The sequence below is a fragment of the Mytilus californianus genome, unplaced genomic scaffold (assembly GCF_021869535.1).
Source record: "Mytilus californianus isolate M0D057914Y unplaced genomic scaffold, xbMytCali1.0.p SCAF_7, whole genome shotgun sequence".
NCBI classification, from domain to species: domain Eukaryota; kingdom Metazoa; phylum Mollusca; class Bivalvia; order Mytilida; family Mytilidae; genus Mytilus; species Mytilus californianus.
Window position 1 is genome coordinate 112,172,372 of NW_026262723.1, and position 21,298 is coordinate 112,193,669.

Consider the following 21,298-nt stretch of genomic DNA (forward strand, 5'->3'; position numbering starts at 1 on the left):
TAGAAATACGGACTTGTTCAAATTGGGAGTTTACAAGCTGAACCGTATTGTTGTACCGATTTAGACAAGTGTGTTAACTTGTAGGGTACACAATTGTACCAAGAGAACAAGTACAAGTGTGTAAACTTGTTGGGTACATAATTGTACGAGGAGGACAAGTTTGTTCCTGACCCAGGACATATTCGTAATAGTACAAATTTGTACCAGCTGTATATATATTAAGTAGAATAGTTATTGATAGTTTATGTAAATATTTTGGTTCATTGATATCACTTTATGAATAAAGTTTACTTGTTTATATATTTTATAAATAAAACAATTTGTATCCAGTATCAAACTGGTAACGAATTCAATCTAAAATAGAAATAGACACGCTTATCCTGTGTACACTTACAATATTATCACAATCCCAATTCAGAGCTGTATCAAGCTTGAATGCTGTGTCCATACTTTTTCATGGTTCGACCTCTGGGATTGTATCACGCTGCGCTCTGCGAAGAATTTTATTTTAGAAAAAACAAGCTTAAAATATTTTAAAAATTCACTTCTGAAAAAAAATGTTATAGATTTTGCTAATTTTAAGGATTAAAATTGGGTGTTATGATTGATCAAATGAACGATAAACCATATTCATACTTGTGATGATGTCATGAAAAAATTTCAAGCCTGCAAAACCTTTTATAAGAGAAATTAGGGGCGGATACAGCCATTTCTAAAAGGGGTTCCAACCAAATGTCCCCATTCATAAGCATTGATCGTCAAAAAAGGGGGGTTTCAACCCCCAGACCCCCTTGGAAATATCTCTCCTTTAAAGGGTTTGTTCTCATTCTGATTAAGGTAAACTCAGGCCTGGGCCATTTTTTCTGGAATCTTATATAGGGTCAATTAAACTGAAGTAATGGAACAATGGGTAAATAAAGGCAACAGTAGTATACCGCAATTCGAAACTCATAAATCGATTGAGAAAAAAACAAATCAGGGTTACAAACTAAAACTGAGGGAAACACATCAAGAGGAGAACAACGACACAACAGAAACACAACACTAAAATGCAAAACACAGAAACGAACTATAATATAACAATGGCCATGTATGTTCATAATTTTAATGTTGTGGGAGAAAGGAAAGGCTTGCATGATTTGGTACACCAAGCTTTCTCCATAGACAACCGCAAAATCAAATTTAAATCATTTGTTCCTGGTCAAGTAAATGTTGCAGCGTTTTGGCTTGTTTTTCCTAACATACATTTTCATCTATTCCAGATTCACTTTTCCCTCCATGTTTAATTTGGTAAGGGTTGGAGAGGATAACCTCGGTAAGGATACACATACAAAAACAAGTCCTGTCGTTGGAACGAATTTCGAAAGCCGGTGATCTTTCTCTTTCTCCTTCTGACAGCCATACTACAAATGAAATCTGCAGCACCTGCATGTTGTGGTCATGATCGTGGTAGTGGTGGTGGTGGTGGTGGCGGGTGCGGCGGCGCTGGAAGTGGTGGTGAAGGAGGAGGAGGGGGAGGAGGCAGGGTGGTGGCTTCATAGGAAGAGAAACAATAGGAAGAAGAAATGAAACAGGTGCCATTGAACATTTGAATCCCCAAGAAAATGACGCTTACCATTTCGACAAAAATTTTCCAGTTATAATTTGCGACTAACATTTAGTTACATTTTTTTTCGATAAATAGCTCTTTCTGACATTGCCAGAGTAAAAGTGATATGAAGTGAATGTCAAAATTTAGAACATGACCTTGACCTTTGACCTTGACCCGATTTTCTATGTTAGGAGCAAATGATCTCAAATAAAAAGACTCTCGGTTTATACCGCCTAAGGTTTATGAATTACAAAAACGACAAATTTAATTGGTAAAGGTAGATAAATCCTAGGAGATGTCACTGGATCGCTTCGATCAAAATCAGCCAAAAATTCCTGAGGATGTATCGAACAAATAGGAAAAAAAATTGTCGTTATCCTTTTTGGTTACGGAGGAGATACACGAACAAGAAGACAGCGTTTGGGGAGATAAAGCTTAAAATAAAAAGTCTCCGACTAAACAGGGTCAATTTTAAAAGCGCAATAACTGTTCGATATCATATGCAAAATATATAAGCGACATCTTGCGAAACCGGGATCATGTCATGAACACTGCACGAACAATAAGCAAAAGAAATAAGGACACACTTAAAGGCATATATATTACTTTACAATTTCGAGACGATATGCGTTAAAACAGAAAAAGGCTGATACAAAAGCAAAAGGAGTATACAGATATATACGTAGACACAAAAAAATAAAAGGAAACAGTCTATTATTCAAGTGGAACTAAATATGTGGAAAAAGTGTTAACACCAAAAGCAATTGAAATTGTTGATGCTAACCTGTCTAAGTTTGGTCTATTTGAACAAACTAGTACCACTGAAGTTATCGACAATTGTCACACGTATTGTGTCTCAGCTGCTGTCACCACAACATATGCAGAAGTTCGTGAAGCTGCCCGAAAATAATGCAGAACCAAGTATCAACATGCATATACAACACATTGGTTTAGATTTACGGACAAAGACGGACATACACATGGGTACGGTGACAACAGTGACTACGGAATTGGATCAAGAATACTTGACTATCTAGCAGAAATAGATGCATTCATAATTGCTTTAATCTCCCCACGTACACCGCTACCTGTTACAGCAAAGATAGGTTCAAGAAAAAAACAATATTATCTTGAAGGGTCTCCGCAAAAAGTAGAAAATAGAATTTTATACTAATAAACTGTTGTCTGAACTTATTTTGCCAGCATGGTTAGGTGATAGTAAAGCATGCTGAATGCTATTTTTTATATTGTACATTTAGTTTCGTGTATTCTCTTTTAAAGTCTTTTAACTATTTTCAAAGTATCTAGAGTTTAAATATTATTTATTAATTTCACTACTATCTATCAAGTGTAAGCGAATTTATAAATCCTAAAACTTCAAATGAAAATTATTTCGGTCATTTGTAGATAAAACCACAGTACAACCTGTGACATTCTCTTAATTATGTCCACCCTCTTCTATGGTCAACATCAAATGGTGACCATTTATTGGGGTATTAAGAGATTTTGGAATTTTATTGGGTTCATAAAACATAGGTTGGTGTTAAATCTAATTATGTTATCTGTTGAAATCAATCAGGGTTGAAATTGTCAGCTTGTATGTTTCATCAAAATTTACTTGTACAGGAAACTCATGTTTCTTTTAAAATTGACATTTTAACCTATTGTTGAAATTGTAGAATAAAATGTTTTAGTCTTTGTTAATTTATATTATTTGTTGATTTTTCTGTCTTTAAATTTATCTATTTTTTTTGTAATGTTTTGAATTTGTTTTTTTTTTTATTTGTTTTATTTGTTTTATTTTTTATTTTTTATTTGTTTTTATTCATTTTTGTATGTTTTTTTTTTCATCTTTTTTTTTATTTCTTCTTGGTAAGAGTCTTGCAGATATTGCAGTGGTGGAGAAATATGTGGATATAAATAATTTCATTTTTTCAGTATATGCATGTTTATATTTAAGTACATGTATAGATTTTTCATTTTAGTATTCTATAGTTTTATTGATGTGTCATCAGTTAACAAAATTCTAATTACATTTATGACACCATCAAAGTTTTTCTAAGCATATCATGGATAATAAATGTAATATTTAAAATTATTTTCTGAAGCAACAGCAATTTCTGAAACAGTTTCATAAAAAAAAAGAAAATGATGTTTGTTATAATTTAATGATAGGTAATATTCATTAAACTATATAAATTTAGTTTGATGGTAGAAAAGATAAGTTCAGTCAGAACATTAATGATGCATTAAACATTGTCATAATTAATTGTTACATTTACTATACAATAGTTTTCATTCAAGTTAAAGTGTTTTAACACAAAGATGCAATTGTCAAATCAAAATTAAACTAAAACATGATCTTCTTTAGCTGTTTAATTGGAAGTCCTAGAGCTTGGTTAATCTTTGTCACTACCACGAGTTTCCAAGCTTGTGGTTGCTTTACCTCAATGTAGAAGTCGCAGACATACTGCATGAGGAACTGAACATAAACCGGGTTCAAAGGATTTTTGTTGTTCTTGAAGTCACCATGGTAGGAAAAGTAGCGTCTCAGACAATCTTGTGTATAAAGTTCTGGGACAATAATTTCCAACAAATGTTTTGCAAAATTACCCGGTCCTGTAGATGAATTAAACTCCCGAACAAGGTCACATGATGATATTTGGTACTGTGATGGTATTTGTTGAAATTGACTGTCTATTACATTGTACATACTAGTTGACGGCAATAATCTAATGGATGATGTTGGAAGTCTGCTAATGGAAGGTAATGGTATAAGAGTTAATGCTGCAGGTGTGTTGGTTGGTGACGGAGAAAATAATGATGTTGGAATAAGTTATCTTGGCTGTCTTGTTGGGGTAGCTGTCATGTTGCCCCATGGTTTGTTTGGAGTAAAACTTTGAGTTGCTGTTGTAGTTGGCTTATCTACTAGGCTCTGTACAAGTTGAATGAGTCTTTCATTTTGTTGCTAGCGTTTGTTCATGGCAACATCTTGAGCTAGCGATCTCTCGTTAAGAACATGCACCTGGGACTTCAGGTCAGATATGACTGAGAGTACGCTGTTACCAGGTAGCTGTTTGTCAAGTTGACATGGAACTGTTGCTACAATTGGTGATTGTGGATTTGATGGTGTTGGTGAAGGTGGCGTAGGTGGTTTTAGTTCAATATGCAGAACTGGTGATTGTGTTGCTGATCTAAACTAATAAAGGTCATCTATAGCAGCAGTGTCACGTATTCCCTCACATCAAGGGATAAATTTGGCATATGGCTTTAATTTTGGCACTGTAACTCTTTTTCTTTTAGAAGGGGGTGGTACATTTGGTGATGAATCTTCACTTGATTTGGCTGGTGAAGATGGTGCAAATTCTGGGGAAGCATCTTTTGGCAAAGCATCTTTGTATATCTTAAGTTGCTAGTAAAGGGTCAGTTTAGTCAAAAACTACTGTTCAAAGGATAATGTACGAAGTCAGGTACACCGCCAGTGCACCGCGTTACTGTCAGATGATTCGCGAGGCAAAAAAAGTGAAACAGGTCACTTTCTGTCAACAGTTGATAAAATACAATGACAATTTCGCAGACATCATCTTTACAAATGAATGCACCGTCCAGCTACATGATAATAAAGTAGTAATTTACCGCATGAGAGACCAAGTCGCACAACCAATTCCGCAACATAAGCATGCATTCAAACTTCATGTTTTGGGAGGTATAATTCGCAGAGGAACATACTACGATCAGATTTTTTTTGTAGATAAAATTCTTCGACAAACACTTTTACCGTTTATTCAAGACGTGTACCATGACAAACACCGTTTCCAACAAGACAATGATCCAAAACATTGTTCGATTATTGTCAAAAAACTTTATGAAAAGCATTAATTGGTGGGAATGTTGGCCGTCAGAGTCTCCAGATTTAAACCCGATTGAAATGGTTTGGAAAATGCTAAAACGAAGACTAACCAAAAAAAGACTTAAAAACAAAGGAAGACCTGGAAACTACACTAGAGGATTTTTGGACCACATCGCTAACCGTGGAATGTTGCAACCGTTTATTATTGATCATCTTTATAAAGTGGTTTCAACAGTTATGGTTGTCCGAGGACGTGTCACTGCAGACCTTCCACGAAAGATATCCCCAGAGATGTCTTGTGGAAAATCCATTGACTACTTCAACTCAAAGCTGAAAGAACTGCTACTTCGTCAAAAGATTGCTAACCCCCTACTGAACTCAGATGACAGATAACAAGACACTTGTACCATATACAACAGCCTTTTTAAAGGCTACACAAATTATACGAAAAGAGTTTTTCATTGTTGTTTATTAGATATAAAATTCTTAATTTCAGCTTTGCCCATTTCCCAATATTTCCCTGATAAAATTCTTAACTCTTTTGAAACACATTCTTACTCTAGTCATGTGAGAGACATATGATACAAGAGATTCGCAACTGTAGTAGAGTCTATGTAACAGCCAATGAAATGCCTCGGCCACCGGAAATCCGATTATGCCGATTGGCATTTTGGGTAAAATCCGCCATTGTTGTGAAAAAGATTCTACGCCTAACGATTTTTCTAATGAATAATGCCGATACTTTTCACAGCTAAAGTATGTAAGTATATTTAAAAAATACAAAAACCCAATTCCAATTATTTGTAATTAAAAACAATGTGTTGAAATAATGAGAGTAGTCAAATACAAACAAAGTTAAAACTCGGCCCATTTTACGTCACCTGCTATTGCCATAGAACCCATAAGATCTCCCAATTTTTTTTCGTAAAACTAGGAAATATGCGAATAAATGTATAATTTTATGGAGCATTAATACTCCCAAATGTTATGTCGTGAAAATAAGACGATTTTCGTAGAATTTGACCCCATAGTTTTTATCAAAATTATCAACAAAGGTGACGATTATTTCCGTATTGATACCCAAAGCCAGCTGTGTTAGTACTACCATTCTATTTCGTAAAACTTTGAAATGTGCGAATAAATATACAATTGCATAGGGCCATATTACTCCAAGATGTTATGTCGTGAAAATGGGCGCATTGCATTTGCAGCAATTTTTACAAAATCCAATCTTTCATTTACGCCACAAGGTTATATTTCATTTGCGCCAAAAAAATAAAAACTACGTTTGCGACATTTTACAGGTAACATATAACGGAACACTTAAAAAATATTCATTGCTACATCGTGAATAAGAATTTTTTTTAGAGTATTCCCCCTGGGTAACTAAATAAGTTCATTCTCATTTCTAATATAAAACTGATAGTCACTTAGGTATAAAAGAGGGGCGAAAGATACCTGAGGGACAGTCAAACTCATAGATCGAAAATAAACTGACAACGCCATGGCTAAAAAATAAAAAGACAAACAGAAAAATAATAGTACAGATGACACAAAATAGAAAACTAAAGACTAAGCAACACGAACCCCACCAAAAGACTGGGGGTGATCTCAGGTGCTCCGGAAGGGTAGGCAGATCCTGCTCCATATGTGGCACCCGTCGTGTTGCTCATGTTATTACAATTCCGGTAAATAGTCTTATTCGGTAGGTCACATTCGTGATTAAAAAGGAAGTGGATTGTAATTACGACATAAGATACATATCCGATATCATCTGTGAAACGGTTATTCAATAACGGTCAACCAACTCGTGATGGCGTAAAATTTACGAAGGGATGATTTCAACTTTACCATTTGGAACTCTTGGTTTAATAGCTTCCTTGTGAGCAGCAACCCTCTATCAAGGAAATCATTATAGGAAATACAAGCCCGGGAATATCGTATCAATTGGGAGATATATACTCCGTATGCAGGTGCTGCTAGAATGTTGCTACATAGACATGGAAAGTTAACAGGAAGCAGAGTTTAGCAGACATATATTACATTTTGACCTGATAATCATATTCATAAAAACAAAAATATGGTTTGTGGCGCAAATGAAAGATTATTTTGGTGCAAATAAAATGCTAATTGGCGCAAAAGCAAAGAACCGGTGAAAATAAGACCAGTTTCGTAAAATTTGATCCAATCGTTATTTCTAAAAATATCAACAAAGGTGACAATTATTTGTTATTGATACACAAAGCCAGCTATGCTAGTTCTACCAATCTGTTTCGTAAAAATTAAACATTTACAAATAAATATGTCATATTATGGGGATATATTACTCCCAAATGCTATGCAGTGAAAAAAGATCCATTTCGTGAGATTTGATCCTATAGTTATTTCTAAAAAAAATTTTAATACCAACAAAGATGACTATTATTTTCGTGTCTCTACCCAAAGCCAGCTATGTGGGTACCCTACTTTTATTCTTCAAAAAAAACTCTTGACACATGTTAGGGGTGTAAAACTTTAATTGTTTATTTCACACTGGAAGTGTAATGTAAACAAATAAGGTATTTTCATTTCTTTTTTTGTATATAAAACTGGCTAAATATTAAAACTGTTCATGGACAAATTTCTTCGAACCAGTCCTTCATTTTTGTGCACTATGAAATTTATAGCCTGCATTTTGTTGTGCAAATTATCCATTTTTCATTCTGTTTAGGGAAAAGTTGTTTATTTTCTCCTATTCTGAAGTCAATTTTTTCTTTTTCTTTTTAGGATGCCAAAGATGAACGAAGGCAGTAAATTTACAAAAGGAGTAAAATTTTCATAGAAAGAGAAACCTTCTAAACTGGCCGTAATATTATGGATAAGCTTCATGCATCTGTTGTCGTTTCAAACTACGCATCCCAGTCAAAACATGAACCATATTCATATGAAGACAAATATTTGCTGAAATTTAAAAGCAGTGAGGACATTTCTATGGTGACTGCAAAAGAAATTAAATTTGTGTCCGTTAAATTACTCTTCCAGTCTACACATACATGTTTATATATATGTGTGATAATAAAAGATTTTATTTACACCAAGGATTTGTAAATGTACACATAAAATATTCTTTCTTTTAAAGAATGTAAGACAGAAAATCACAGGACAAAAAGTCACAGACAAAAAGTGACGGACAAAAAGTCACTTGACAAAAAGTCACAATTCAGTTTGAGATTATTTTTCTTTGAACAAGAAAACACTTATTTAAAAAAAAAAATACTTTTGTATTTTCTTGAAGTTTTGTATATAAAGCTACTTTGTAAACAAAATTATTAACAAAAATGATCATATAATCGTTTTTTTTTTAATTAATTAATTTTATTGCACCTTTGCTGTTAACTATTTACTCAATCTACAGCTTCAACTAAGGTAGCACAATACAAAGATTTTATACCTCCAATTCCCCAGTTTTAAAATGCTGTAACTTTCTTTATAATGCTTGAAAATTTATAAAAGTGGTATTTATGGATAGCTAACAGATTACTCTTTCAAATTAATGCAATGTTAGTATTATACAATAATTATGTAATCAATTATAATGTTAACTGTGTCTACAAAATTTTTAAAGAAATTTCCACTTTCAATTGAAATTAGCTTCTTCATGGTAACCCCTAGAGGGTTGATTTTATTATATGTTGTTCCTAGAGCCATTAACTACAAAAGTGTGTGTCTCAGATTTTGGATAGAATGTATAGATAAAATTTTACACCTTATCAAACATTATCTACTTTTATGTGGTAAGGATGTTTACACTAATTACAGATTTATGAGAGAATGGAATACCATAGCGATAATTTGAGACACCCTTTTGTAGCTCCTGCTGTGTTGATTAAGATTTCGTTAAAATTTCCTGTATAGTTATAGAGATGAAAGAGCTAAATTCATTCAAGTGAACTGACCAAGATTTTGCCATTAATTGCATTATAATTGATAACATAATGATTGCATAACAAAAATATTGCATTCATTTAAAAGATTAATCTTTTATCTATCTATATGTACCTCTTTTATTAATTTATATGCATTTTTTAGAAAGTAACAACATTTTAAAGGTTGGAGATGGAAGTAAAAAAATCTTTGTATTGTGCTACCTTAAGTATCCCTTTAAATTAGTAATTGAATATCTAGGGAAAGATAGATATCGTATATTGTTTTTTTACCGGAATACGGTACGTTTCTTAACCTATACTGTATATGATTTTTTATTAAAGCTTCACTGAACCGCGAAATTGATGATGTTATTGATCTTTGATACTGATAGCATGACTCTTCAGCCGACAATAGAATTTTGAACTTAAAACTTTTTGTTTTGTTTACAACACTGCATTATATAAGAAGTCTTGGATGATGAGGTAAAAATGTTTTTTTTCCACACATTATTTTTTAACTGTAAATGTTAATTTCTATGATAAAGCTGAAGATCGAAAGTTGATCAAAAGTAAAGGTGGTCTTCAAATAATACATGTATGCAGTAACGTTGCATTGTGTTGTGTATTCTGCTCGCTCTCCTGCTCATTATAATTTTTCATTGTGAACAGGAATAAACATATTTAATAACAATATTAATTCAGTGTAGCTGTAATAAATTATGAAAGAGTAAAATTGCGAATTTCAGTTAATGCACACTAATTGACTGGACACATGTGCAGTCATGTATTAATGAGGTCACAGCTAAGACTTGTATCTTATAATTGTCATTTCATTTAAAGGAATTAGAAATATTTCCTTGTTTTAAATATTATTTTCTTGTTTTTTTTGCTTCTGATTTTATTTATGCTAATAATGTCCCAGATTTCATTTTTGAAGATTTTGAAGATATCAATGACCTTATCTTTCTTGTCAGACATATAATATGCTTTATAGATGGAAGAGAAAATTATAGTTAATAGATAGTTCATATCAAAATAAGCTTCATCATCAATTTTATAGCCGGTTACTTAACTTTCAAGACTAAGTATATGCTTATCAATTTTTAAAAATGCTAATAGCTGGTCAACTTTATGCCAATAATGAACTTTATATGAACAGGAAAAAAAGAAGTGTTTATAATCATCATGTTGCTTACAATGGAAGCACAAACCTCTTGGTACTTTTTCCATTTATAAATTATTTATTACAGGCTAATATATAATGTATTATTTTCCATTTAAACATTTTAAATTTGTTGTTTTCAAGGTAGTTAAAAATAAAGTTAAATGTGGACTTCAATTTTGTAGTCATTTTTTTATGAAGAATTCTTTCCCACATTAAAACTCCTGTCGGTTTATTATGTGTAAATTGCCTTTGCAAGAAAGTATATACTTCTTTGTTACTCATATCTGGTGAAATTTCATGTTTTAGTAGTATATTTAACCAGGGGTATGTCAAAGAACGTCTCGTCCTTTTTCTAAAAAAGTTCATCGGAAGGTACCAAGACCTTGTTGATAAATATTCCGTATCAACTTCACAAATAATACATGATGGTCTTGAAGTATAGATTCTGCATACTGACGTTGTTTTTCATCTTAACAACGTGTAATATTGTTCTTTCATTTGTCTTTGTTCTATTATTAATATTACTTTTACTGTTTGGTTTGTTTTCTGTGATATCTATTTGACGTGGCTAGGTACTTATACATCCCGTCAATGTGTTTGTATTATCTTTCATTTTTGCTGGTGTGTTTTGTATATGCGACTTATTGTGTTTCTGTGGTTCTTATAACGTGACTCTGTACTTTAAAAGATCCCGTCATTATGTTATTGTTCTATTATATGTCATTATGTTATTGTTCTATTATAAATTTGAAAATACTTTGAACGACAAACGACAAATTTATTTTACTCCCGTAGTGGTATTAACCATATGTGGATTCTTAAATATTCTAAAGAACTTCTGGACAATTTTAAATCTCGGTCTATTTCTGAAATTAATTCTAACATAACTTTTGATTTTTTAACCCTGTATACCAACATTCCACATGTGAAATTATAAAATTGTTTTGAATAAAAATTGAATGACAAAATTTCTTCTTATGTGACGTTTACATTTTCTGACGTCAGACACGCGAAGCAATGAATGTGGTTTTTTATTTGATAGATGCTTTTGTTCTTTTTTGTAAATAATTGTTTGTTTTGATATTGTAACACAGTGATGACTGCTGTACCCATATTTTGACTATTTTATTTATAATGTCTGTTTTGTTCACGCATCGTTGTAAATATAACGGAATTTGATAAGACTGTCGTACAAATGAGAGGTTTAGCGCTATAAAACCAGGTTCAATCCACCATTTTCTACATTTGAAAATGCCTGTACCAAGTCAGGAATATGACAGTTGTTGTCCATTCGTTTGATGTGTTTTGTCATTTGATTTTGCCATGTGATTAGGGACTTTCCGATTGAATTTTCTTCGGAGTTCAGTATTTTTGTGATTTTACTTTTAACTTCACTGATGTTTTTATATTGACAACAGTTTTGTAAGAGCTTTCTTGTTTTAAAATATTTTGCCAGTGCTTTGGTATAGCTTTTTTAACTAATGAAAATTCTCTAATCCAATCTTGTTTATTCTTTAAATTTTTTAGTACAGTTTCTGATGAGATGTTTCCGTTTTCATCTAATATATTATTGATGTACAAAATATTACTATTAATCCAGTTTTCAAAGAACAGACATTTCCCATTTTCTTTGATAAGATGATTTCCCCATATAAGTTCTTTTCTAACCCGAAGAAAGTCTCTTGGTATGATTGTTTGACCTCCTTTTATTTACCTATGTTTTAATTAATTGTTTATAGAATTCAGGTAAAGATTTATAATCTATTTTATTAAGCAAATTATCATTTGTTAAATTCATTCTGAATAAAAGAAAATATTTCCCAAATTTATCAAGGTAAAATCTTGGAATAATTTTCCAGTTATCATTTTCCTTTTTTATTAGTTTTAAAACCCATCTGATTTGTAATGATTTTAGATAGCAGTCTAAATCAATCTTTTGTAATCTCCCCTCAAGATATGGTTTACATAATGTAGTACGTTTAACTTTATCTTTTTTTCCACTCCATATAAAATTATATATTAAATTCTTGAACTGTTGCTTTATTTCCTGTGTTATTATCATACAGTTATCTTTCCTATTAATGTTAAGTTTCGTTTGTTCCATCCTTGAATTAATTTTTCACATTTGTCTATTTGCTTTTCTGTATTTAATTTATGACATTCTTGATAATTGTATCCAAAATATATTCCTAGACTTTTAATGTGGTCTTGTTTCCAGTTTATATTTTCAAATTTATCTTTTGAAGTTTCCCAAGCCACAAACCTTCTGTTTTATTTCTATTCAATATAAGTCCAGAAAGGCTTCCAAAATTTCAATAATGTTAAGGGCTAAACTTATTTCTTTGCGTGTTTTTAAAAACAGTTGAGTATCGTCTGCCAATTGACATATTTTTAGCGAGCAAGATTTTCCATCTAATTTGATTTCAAATCCTTTTAGTTCGTTATTTTCCCTTAATTTAATTGCCATTATTTCAACAGATAAAACGAAAATTAACGAGGATAACGAACACCCTTGTCTAATCCCACGGAATGTATTGAAGGGGGCAGACACCCATCCATTATATAAAATACACCCTTTTATATCTGTATACATAGTTCCAACCCATTTAATGAATTCCTTTTTAAAACCAAATTTTTTTAAAGATTCAAACATAAAACACCACTCCAGTGAGTCGAAAGCTTTAGAAAAGTCTAAAAATAAAATTACACCATCTACTTTAAATTTTTCAGAATAATCAATGATGTCTTGGATTTGTCTAATATTAAATCCTATGTATCTGTTTTTATGTAACCTTTTTGATCAGAGTGAATGATTTTTGGAAGTACTGATTTTAATCTTTGCACTAAGGCATAGGCTAATAATTTAACATCATAATTTAATAATGTGATAGGTCTATAGTTATCAAGGGAGAGTGGATCATTATTTTTATACAAAAGAGATATAGCTCCAATTTTTTGGGAGTTGGTTAATTCACCTTTTTTAAAGCAATAATTGAAAACGGGTACCTTCAATTCTTTAATTTGTTCCCAGAATTTTCTATAAAACTCAACATTTAGTCCGTCCAAACTTGGGCCTTTGTTCAGTTTCATTTTAAATATAGCCTCTGTGCATTCACTTATAGTAATTTTTCCTTCACATGTATTGCTTTCATTTTCATTAATTTCTTTACATTCTTTGATAGTTTCAAAGTACTTTCTTACCTCTTCTGTGTCAGGTTTTGTTGAAGTATATAATTTAGTATAATAATTAACTTCTAGATTTATTATTTTGTTTTGGTCATATGTTACCTGTTTATTTTCATCATACAGTTGAGTTATAGTTTTTTTACTTTGCCTTGTTTTTTCTAGGCCAAGAAAAAAGGATGTGTTTTTCTCCCCTTCTTCTAGCCATTTCACACGTGATCTTATTTGATTTCCTTTAATTTTTTCATTATATAAGCTTGTTAATTGTTTTTCTATGTTTTCTTTTAGGTTAATTTTCCTCTCATGTGTATTGCTGTCACAATCAATTTCAGCAGATAATGTTTTTAATGTGTTTTCTAAAATTTCAATATTATCTTTTCTAATATTTGCTTTTAATTTACAGTATTGAATGGTATAATCCCTTACCTCAACTTTAAATTATCCCATAAAATATCTAGGTTTAGAGATGTTTCTGCTTTTATATGTTTTAATCAACTTTGAAATAATTTTTAGATACTGTTTATCATCTAGGATGCTACTGTTTAATTTCCAGTAACCTCGCCCTTTTGAGTTTCTATTTATGTTGATTTTTAATGAAACGGCGTAATGATCAGTGTGTTGTAGAACTATTGGTCTTATATCGCATGAAATGCAATCTTTATTAACTTCGTCACTTACTAAAAAATAATCAATTCTTATAGATTCTGATAAGTTTTTTCTTCTCCAGGTAAATTGGGTTTTATTTATGTTTTTGCCTCTCCAGACATCGGTTAGTTTTAGATTCTTAATCAATGTTTTGAGGTTATGAACTGGTTTATCAAATTTTTTATTTCCTAATTTTTTCTTGGTATCTTTTATAGATATTATGTCATTGAAGTCACCCCCAATTATTAACTGGCCAATACTATGATCTTCAATTAATTGCTTTACTGATTTAAAAAAAGTATTTCTTGTTTTACAATTATTAGGTGCATATAGGTTCACTAAGGTGTATATATTGTCATCTATTTCTATATTAACTAGTATGAATCTACCTTCTGAGTCTTTATATTGGTCAATGATCTTGTAGTTTAATCTGCTTTTTATCTATATAGCCACCCCTCTTGCATTACTTAACCCATTATTTAAAATTAATTCACCTTTGAATTCTTATTTTAGCTTTGATTCTAAGGTGTAAGTAAAATGAGTTTCTTGTAGGAATACTATATTACATTTTTGTTGATTAGCCCATTCAAAAATTCTTTCCTTTTTTCAGATTTGTGTAACCCGTTGGTATTTACAGTGCAGACATGGATACAGTTTTTATGTATCATATTGTATTATTATTAAGAAGGTGAGCTAGTATAATTAAGGAGTTCTGTTCAGTTTGAAAGAAAGTTGAACGTGTAGATCCACATGAATTTGAATTTAAGATTTTATCTTTATCCTTGCTTTGTTGGTTTTTTTGTATGACATTTGTATCAGTATTAAATTCTTTATATATGTACATCTATATACAACCATAATTATTATGATTATGTATGTGCAAACATTACACAACATATCAGTTGCTGACCTCAATATATAGGTCGTGAATTGGGTCAACAATGTGACTTGAAATACAGACCCCTTTGTGTCAAAAAAAAAATATTTTGGACTCATTAAGTTTGTATACATACATGCAAATACAATCATTCGACAAATATATACAAAGATGATTAATAGAAAAAAAACATGACTTTAAACTAAACACTATATTAACAAAATTGCTAAATGTTTTTACATGTACTATAAAAATACATACTGGACTATTATTTACATGATATTTACAGAGCCAATGTTGTATAGTATTGTTGGCTACTTGATAAGCTAAGTGAAATACTAGTATGTTTATGATCAATATTTGTATTGTATGACTTATGAATGTTTTTGTGTCAATTATAATAATCGATCTTTGTTTTGATTTTTGTAGGTGTACTTTATCCTTTTGAGGTTTGGTGTATGAATTCACTGATGATAATCCCATATCTGCTTTAACCAAAACTATTGAAGGATTTATTACAATTATATAGGAAAGAGTTTGTTTCCGACAAGCTTTTTGAAAACATAAATGTGAAGTGAATGTACATGTGCAGCTTTGCAATAAGTGATAAAAAAAGACACAAAGAATTTTAATAATAAAAAAAAATCTAAAGATGTTGAGATTGTGCACACGCTGCTTACCACTGGACATGAGAAATTGTACATAGTCACAAAAGGATTGTAAATTACTAATAAGAGAGGAGATATTTAGTTGTGGTTATGTAGACTGATAATTGAGTGATATAGAATTAAATGATGACTTATAGTTTTATGGTCTATTAATTTTGAATTGTGGTTAAATGATACCTGTAATGATAATAAAATATTAATTTAATACATCATTATATTAATATTGTTGTGTTTTTGATACTTATACAAACACAGGTAAATTATAAAATTGAGAATGGAAATAGAGAATGTGTCAAAGAGACAACAACCCGACCATAGAACAGACAACAGCAGAAGGTCACCAACAGGTCTTCAATGCAGCGAGAAATTCCCGCACCCGGAGGCGTCCTTCAGCTGGCCCCTAAACAAATATATATACTAGTTCAGTGATAATGAACGCCATACTAAACTCCAAATTGTACACAAGAAACTAAAATTAAAAATAATACAAGACTAACAAAGGCTAGAGGCTCCTGACTTGGGACAGGCGCAAAAATGCGGCGGGGTTAAACATGTTTATGAGATCTCAACCCTCCCCCTATAGCTCTAGCCAATGTAGAAAAGTAAACGCATAACAATTCGCACATTAAAATTCAGTTCAAGAGAAGTCCGAGTCTGATGTCAGAAAATGTAACCAAAGAAAATAAACAAAATGACAATAATACATAACTACATGTATGTATATAATTAGGTATCAGTTGTTTTGGACCTCTTGGCAGTAGAATCACTCTCTTTGTCGTGAAGCTTCTCATTTGGTGTTACTGGGGACTTCAGAAATGTAATACTAACAGGTTGTTTTGATGGAGTTTGAGATTTTTTGGTTGATTCTTGTGTGCTCTGATTACCGGACATGAATGAGGTTATTTGAGCTTGACTGGGATCACCCTTTTTATTACTGTTCTTTTTTTTATTTTCTTTCGTTTTTGTGGATCAGCTACAGGATTGATAATAGATTGCGACTGTCCATTGTCATCTTCACATCCAGTAGTTGATGCACCTTCACGTTCAGAAGATGATGCGCCTTCATGACCGCTCACTTCGGTAGTTGATGCACTTTCACATGTTACATCATTGTTGGTTCGGACGGATATTTGTGTTGCATCAGTGCCAGTTCATCATCCGCATCACTTGTTTCATTGTTTTCTTTATCTGATTGTTCGGGGACGTCTGAGAAAGTATCCTTGGTACAGGCATTTTGTTTGTGTCCTTCTTGTCCACATGATCTGCATACCCAATCATTGGTACAATCTTTTGTTTGGTGACCTTCTTGCAGACATTTCGAACATTTTTTATTTTGAAAGTTGTTTTTAGGCTGATCACGATAGAGGATGGTGGCTCTATATTTGCCAATGAGAATGGATCTTGGGATGTGCTCTGTTAGCGGTCCATCACAAATGATGATCCTGTCTCCGGTTAGGCAGTTGGTCAGTTTGTAGTTATATCTTAATCGTTCTCTAAAGTTGCTCAAAATTGAGCAACCATATTTTTCAAACTCCCTAATAATTTGTCCGTCGTCTGCTGAAAGAGGTACGTCTCTTACTCTTATTCGTACATTGTTGATGTTTTCATGTGCAGTCACACGTGGATTTCTTGAGTAATCCAGACTGATTTACCACGAACTGTGATGCATTTGGATATACGGATATCTCTTTCAGATTCCACTTAAGGACTAGAACTACATACAAGCAAGCAGCTATAATACTATGAAGTGATTGTTGATGAGAAAACAAAGTTAATTACGATTTTTGTCTTTAAGTAGTTACACACCCGTTACCTTAGTCAAGGGCCTTAACTCAACTTTGTCATATAATTGTTAAGAAAACAAAATGTCAAAGTGGCTTGTACTTATATGGCTTCTTGGTGCCATGAAATATAACATTTGCAGGATTAAAATTTAATAAATCTTCATTTATCTAGTCTTATGAACTATTTCCTAAACTGTGAAATGAATATATGGAATAAAAAGTAAATATTTCCAGATCTTTCTCTTAAATATTCAAACAATTGTATACAAAGTATTTGTGACTTTTGTCCTATCAAATCTGTGACTTTTTGTCCTGTGACTTTCTGTTCGTTTACCCTTTTAAACTGTCATCTCCTTTCCCCAGAAAATAGACAAAAACCACTACAAAAAATTGTCCCGTGGAAATAAGTTTGTAAAATACCCTTAAAGTAGTGTCTTCCATGTTGCTTTGATGTGTGACCTCGGCTCCCACTTAAAATTTTTTTTTAGATTTTTGTTGCACAGAGGACACACATATCCTTGTATATATGCACTATTGTTCAATTTTTTTTGTTTTTTTGGCTGGTCTCTCGCTTATGTCTTCGTCACTATCATTATCAACAGAGTTCGTTGTCAGTTTATTCAACTAGGGGTATATCTAAGTCGTAACTATTAAGATCGTCATCCCACGAAATAAAATCGGACTTTGCCATATGAATGAAGCTTTATTCATATGAGAAAATAATTGTAATTTTCTTTAATATTAATCCTCAATACACACTTAGAACATGTAGAAACCATAAATTTACAGACAATCATTTACAAAAACAACCCAACGCAAGCCAATAATGAAACTGTCAAAACACACTTAGAAATCATACATTTACTGACAATCCGAAAGAAAAACTCAATGCAAGCCCAAATAATCATGAACACAATAATTAATCAAATTTTAATGATTTATAAATATAACGAATAAAAGACAAAGCCGATCATGATTAACAATAAATTAGCAAATAAATAAAAATTAGTTTTTAAAAACAATATTTAATTTTACAATTTTTGAATTTTACTTTTTGAAAGAGTCTAGACTCGATCCTGGAGCGTAACAACTTCTTGTGTACAAGGTGTCAATTAAAACTCATCTTAACATGTTGTGATTTACCTGGTCATCGAATAATTCATACCTGATGTACATGTCACACTGAAATTATGTCTCTGAGACAGGTGTATGTTCAATAGAAGCCCACTATGAAACTGTCAAATAAAAATGAAAACACAATAAAATTAATCAGCTAAAAATTAATCAACTGCATATATATTCTACGTCAATAATACAAAACTTAATTCAGAGTAAAAACAAATTAATTAAAATAAAGTGATTAGACATGAACCTAAATTATATAAATATATATTTGATTATGATAATCTTAACATTGAAAGCCGATCTATTTCATATCAGTTATTTTAGAACATTCATCATTACTTCGAGTACTTTTAATACTTTTAATTTCCTAAGAAGATCTCCCGAGGATTTCCTAGTGGCCGCGAGATATTACGTTAGTTTACCGAGTTGCAAATATCTTGTATTATATGTCTCTGATCATGTTAATAGCAAGCATTGCACATCATCAATGCACATATACAATTGTAAGCTATATTTTTTAAACCTGGAATTACCATATTAATTACATTTGTAGCAAAGTTGTCAAATACTGTAGAAAAAAATAAATATCAGATAAATTTATATTCCCATCAATATTTATTATTTATAAGAAAAAGTTAAAAATTGTAACTTTTAGCTTAATGTTATAATTTTTTAATTGTACTGGTCAACAGGTGATTTATTGGTCAATCAGTCAGTAGTTTGTTTACTCGGCAATTAAGTTTCAATCAGCGACTTTTAAATTTTAGTTATATCAGTAAAATTGAAGCAAAAATAAAGCTTGCTTGGGCATGACATGACATCTTATATATACGTAATCTAGAGTCAATAATAAAGAGAAAATATTTAAAATACAAATCCAAAATGTAACATGTGTTAAAGCTACCGAAATGTATCAATGGACAGACAATACATAAAATAAACTTTTTATACTTTAAATTAAGTACTAGTACACTGATTTTTTCAACACTCAATAATTTTGTCAGTAAACTGCAACAACAATCATGAAAAGGTACAATGTATTTTAGATGAACGTACCCGTAATCATCAAAGGAGTTTAGCCGTTTACATTAACATGCGTGAGAAACGAGAACAAGTTCTAAAAATAAATATTGCCCCTTCCGTACCTCAACAACACTCTGTCTAATTTACATTCGTGAAAAAAAAATCATCAGATAAAGGATGGACCAGACAAATAACAACAATTATTTAAGAGATATATGAAAATAAAGAAGTGGGAAATTGTTTACATTAGTAAGAGAAAAGATAAGAAATGAACTCGATTTTTGAAACGAAATAAAAGGTTCGTTTTTCATATGTTGACCGCCGCTATTCAAGGTTTAGGTCATCGTTCTTAACTGTTCAACACATTCCTGCATAATTAATGAGCTATGCATCTGTCAAAAACGAAAAACGGCACTGTTTGCTGCTAAAAATACCGAAAATAACATAAAATTTATTGTATTCATTCGTGTCTAATATATACAAATAAACACATATACTCATATTACTTTTTGCTTTACCCTAAAGTCTATATTTATCGCATGTATATACGAAGTTTTCTGTCTTTATCTCACAACTCAAAATATTTTTCTTTAAAACTGCAATTATTTTTTTCTAAATTAATTTTCATATAAATTATGTCTTTCGAGAAAACAAAATTTGGACTAATACGTAAACACATTCGTATTTGCCAGACAGACCTGAAAAGTAAAGTAAAGATATAATTTTAAATCGATGTGCTGATTTAGAAATTTATAATTATGATAACAGCTTATGCAGAATTCTGTCAAAACACATCAACTGTGACACATTGCACATAATGTAATTAAGATTTACATGAGATGCCTCACCTGTTGTTACTTTATGTATTAAATTAATCACCTGGTACAATTGGCACGTTCCTGTACGGTTGACTGGGGACACCTAATCCGATGATTATCTCGTTTATTAATCAAACAAAAGGTGAACATATGTTCGACATGTAGGTCCATCATGGTCACCATAAATTTTATTGCCGACATGCATAAGAGAATGTTACGGGTCGTACAGTACATCATATGAATTCTAAATTAACATAGAACTATACCCGATACTATATTTTGAATAATGTCACCATTTTATCCAAGCGGAATCAATATACCTGTATTTATACATCAGACCGTACTGCACTGGTTTGTATTAATCAAACATATCAGTAAATTGTGTGTTCTACAAGGATCACTAGTCCTTCACTTTCATCTGATACCTTAATTATTAAAATATATATGCTACATAGTTTAACATTTAGCTTTATACGCAGAACTATTTTGTTTTAAATATGTACTACTTTCCAGTTTGTTCTTTTTTGATCGGGCCCAATTAGGTGGTGTTATAACATTTTACAAAGTTTATCCAAACTATTTTAATAAAATAGATAAAATAATAAATATTTTTTTTAAATTGTGTTAATTATATATAATAAAGATAATACATGGTACACTATGA

At 31.4% G+C, this 21,298-nt stretch overlaps 1 long non-coding RNA gene across 1 annotated transcript; it reads left to right on the forward strand.

Annotated features, from left to right (window-relative positions):
• Positions 1–9,642: 9,642 nt before the first annotated feature.
• LOC127708025 (uncharacterized) lies at positions 9,643–16,101 on the forward strand. The gene is made up of 3 exons (XR_007985125.1): positions 9,643–9,829; positions 14,950–15,027; positions 15,646–16,101. It is a non-coding gene; the product is annotated as an uncharacterized LOC127708025 (long non-coding RNA).
• Positions 16,102–21,298: the final 5,197 nt, after the last annotated feature.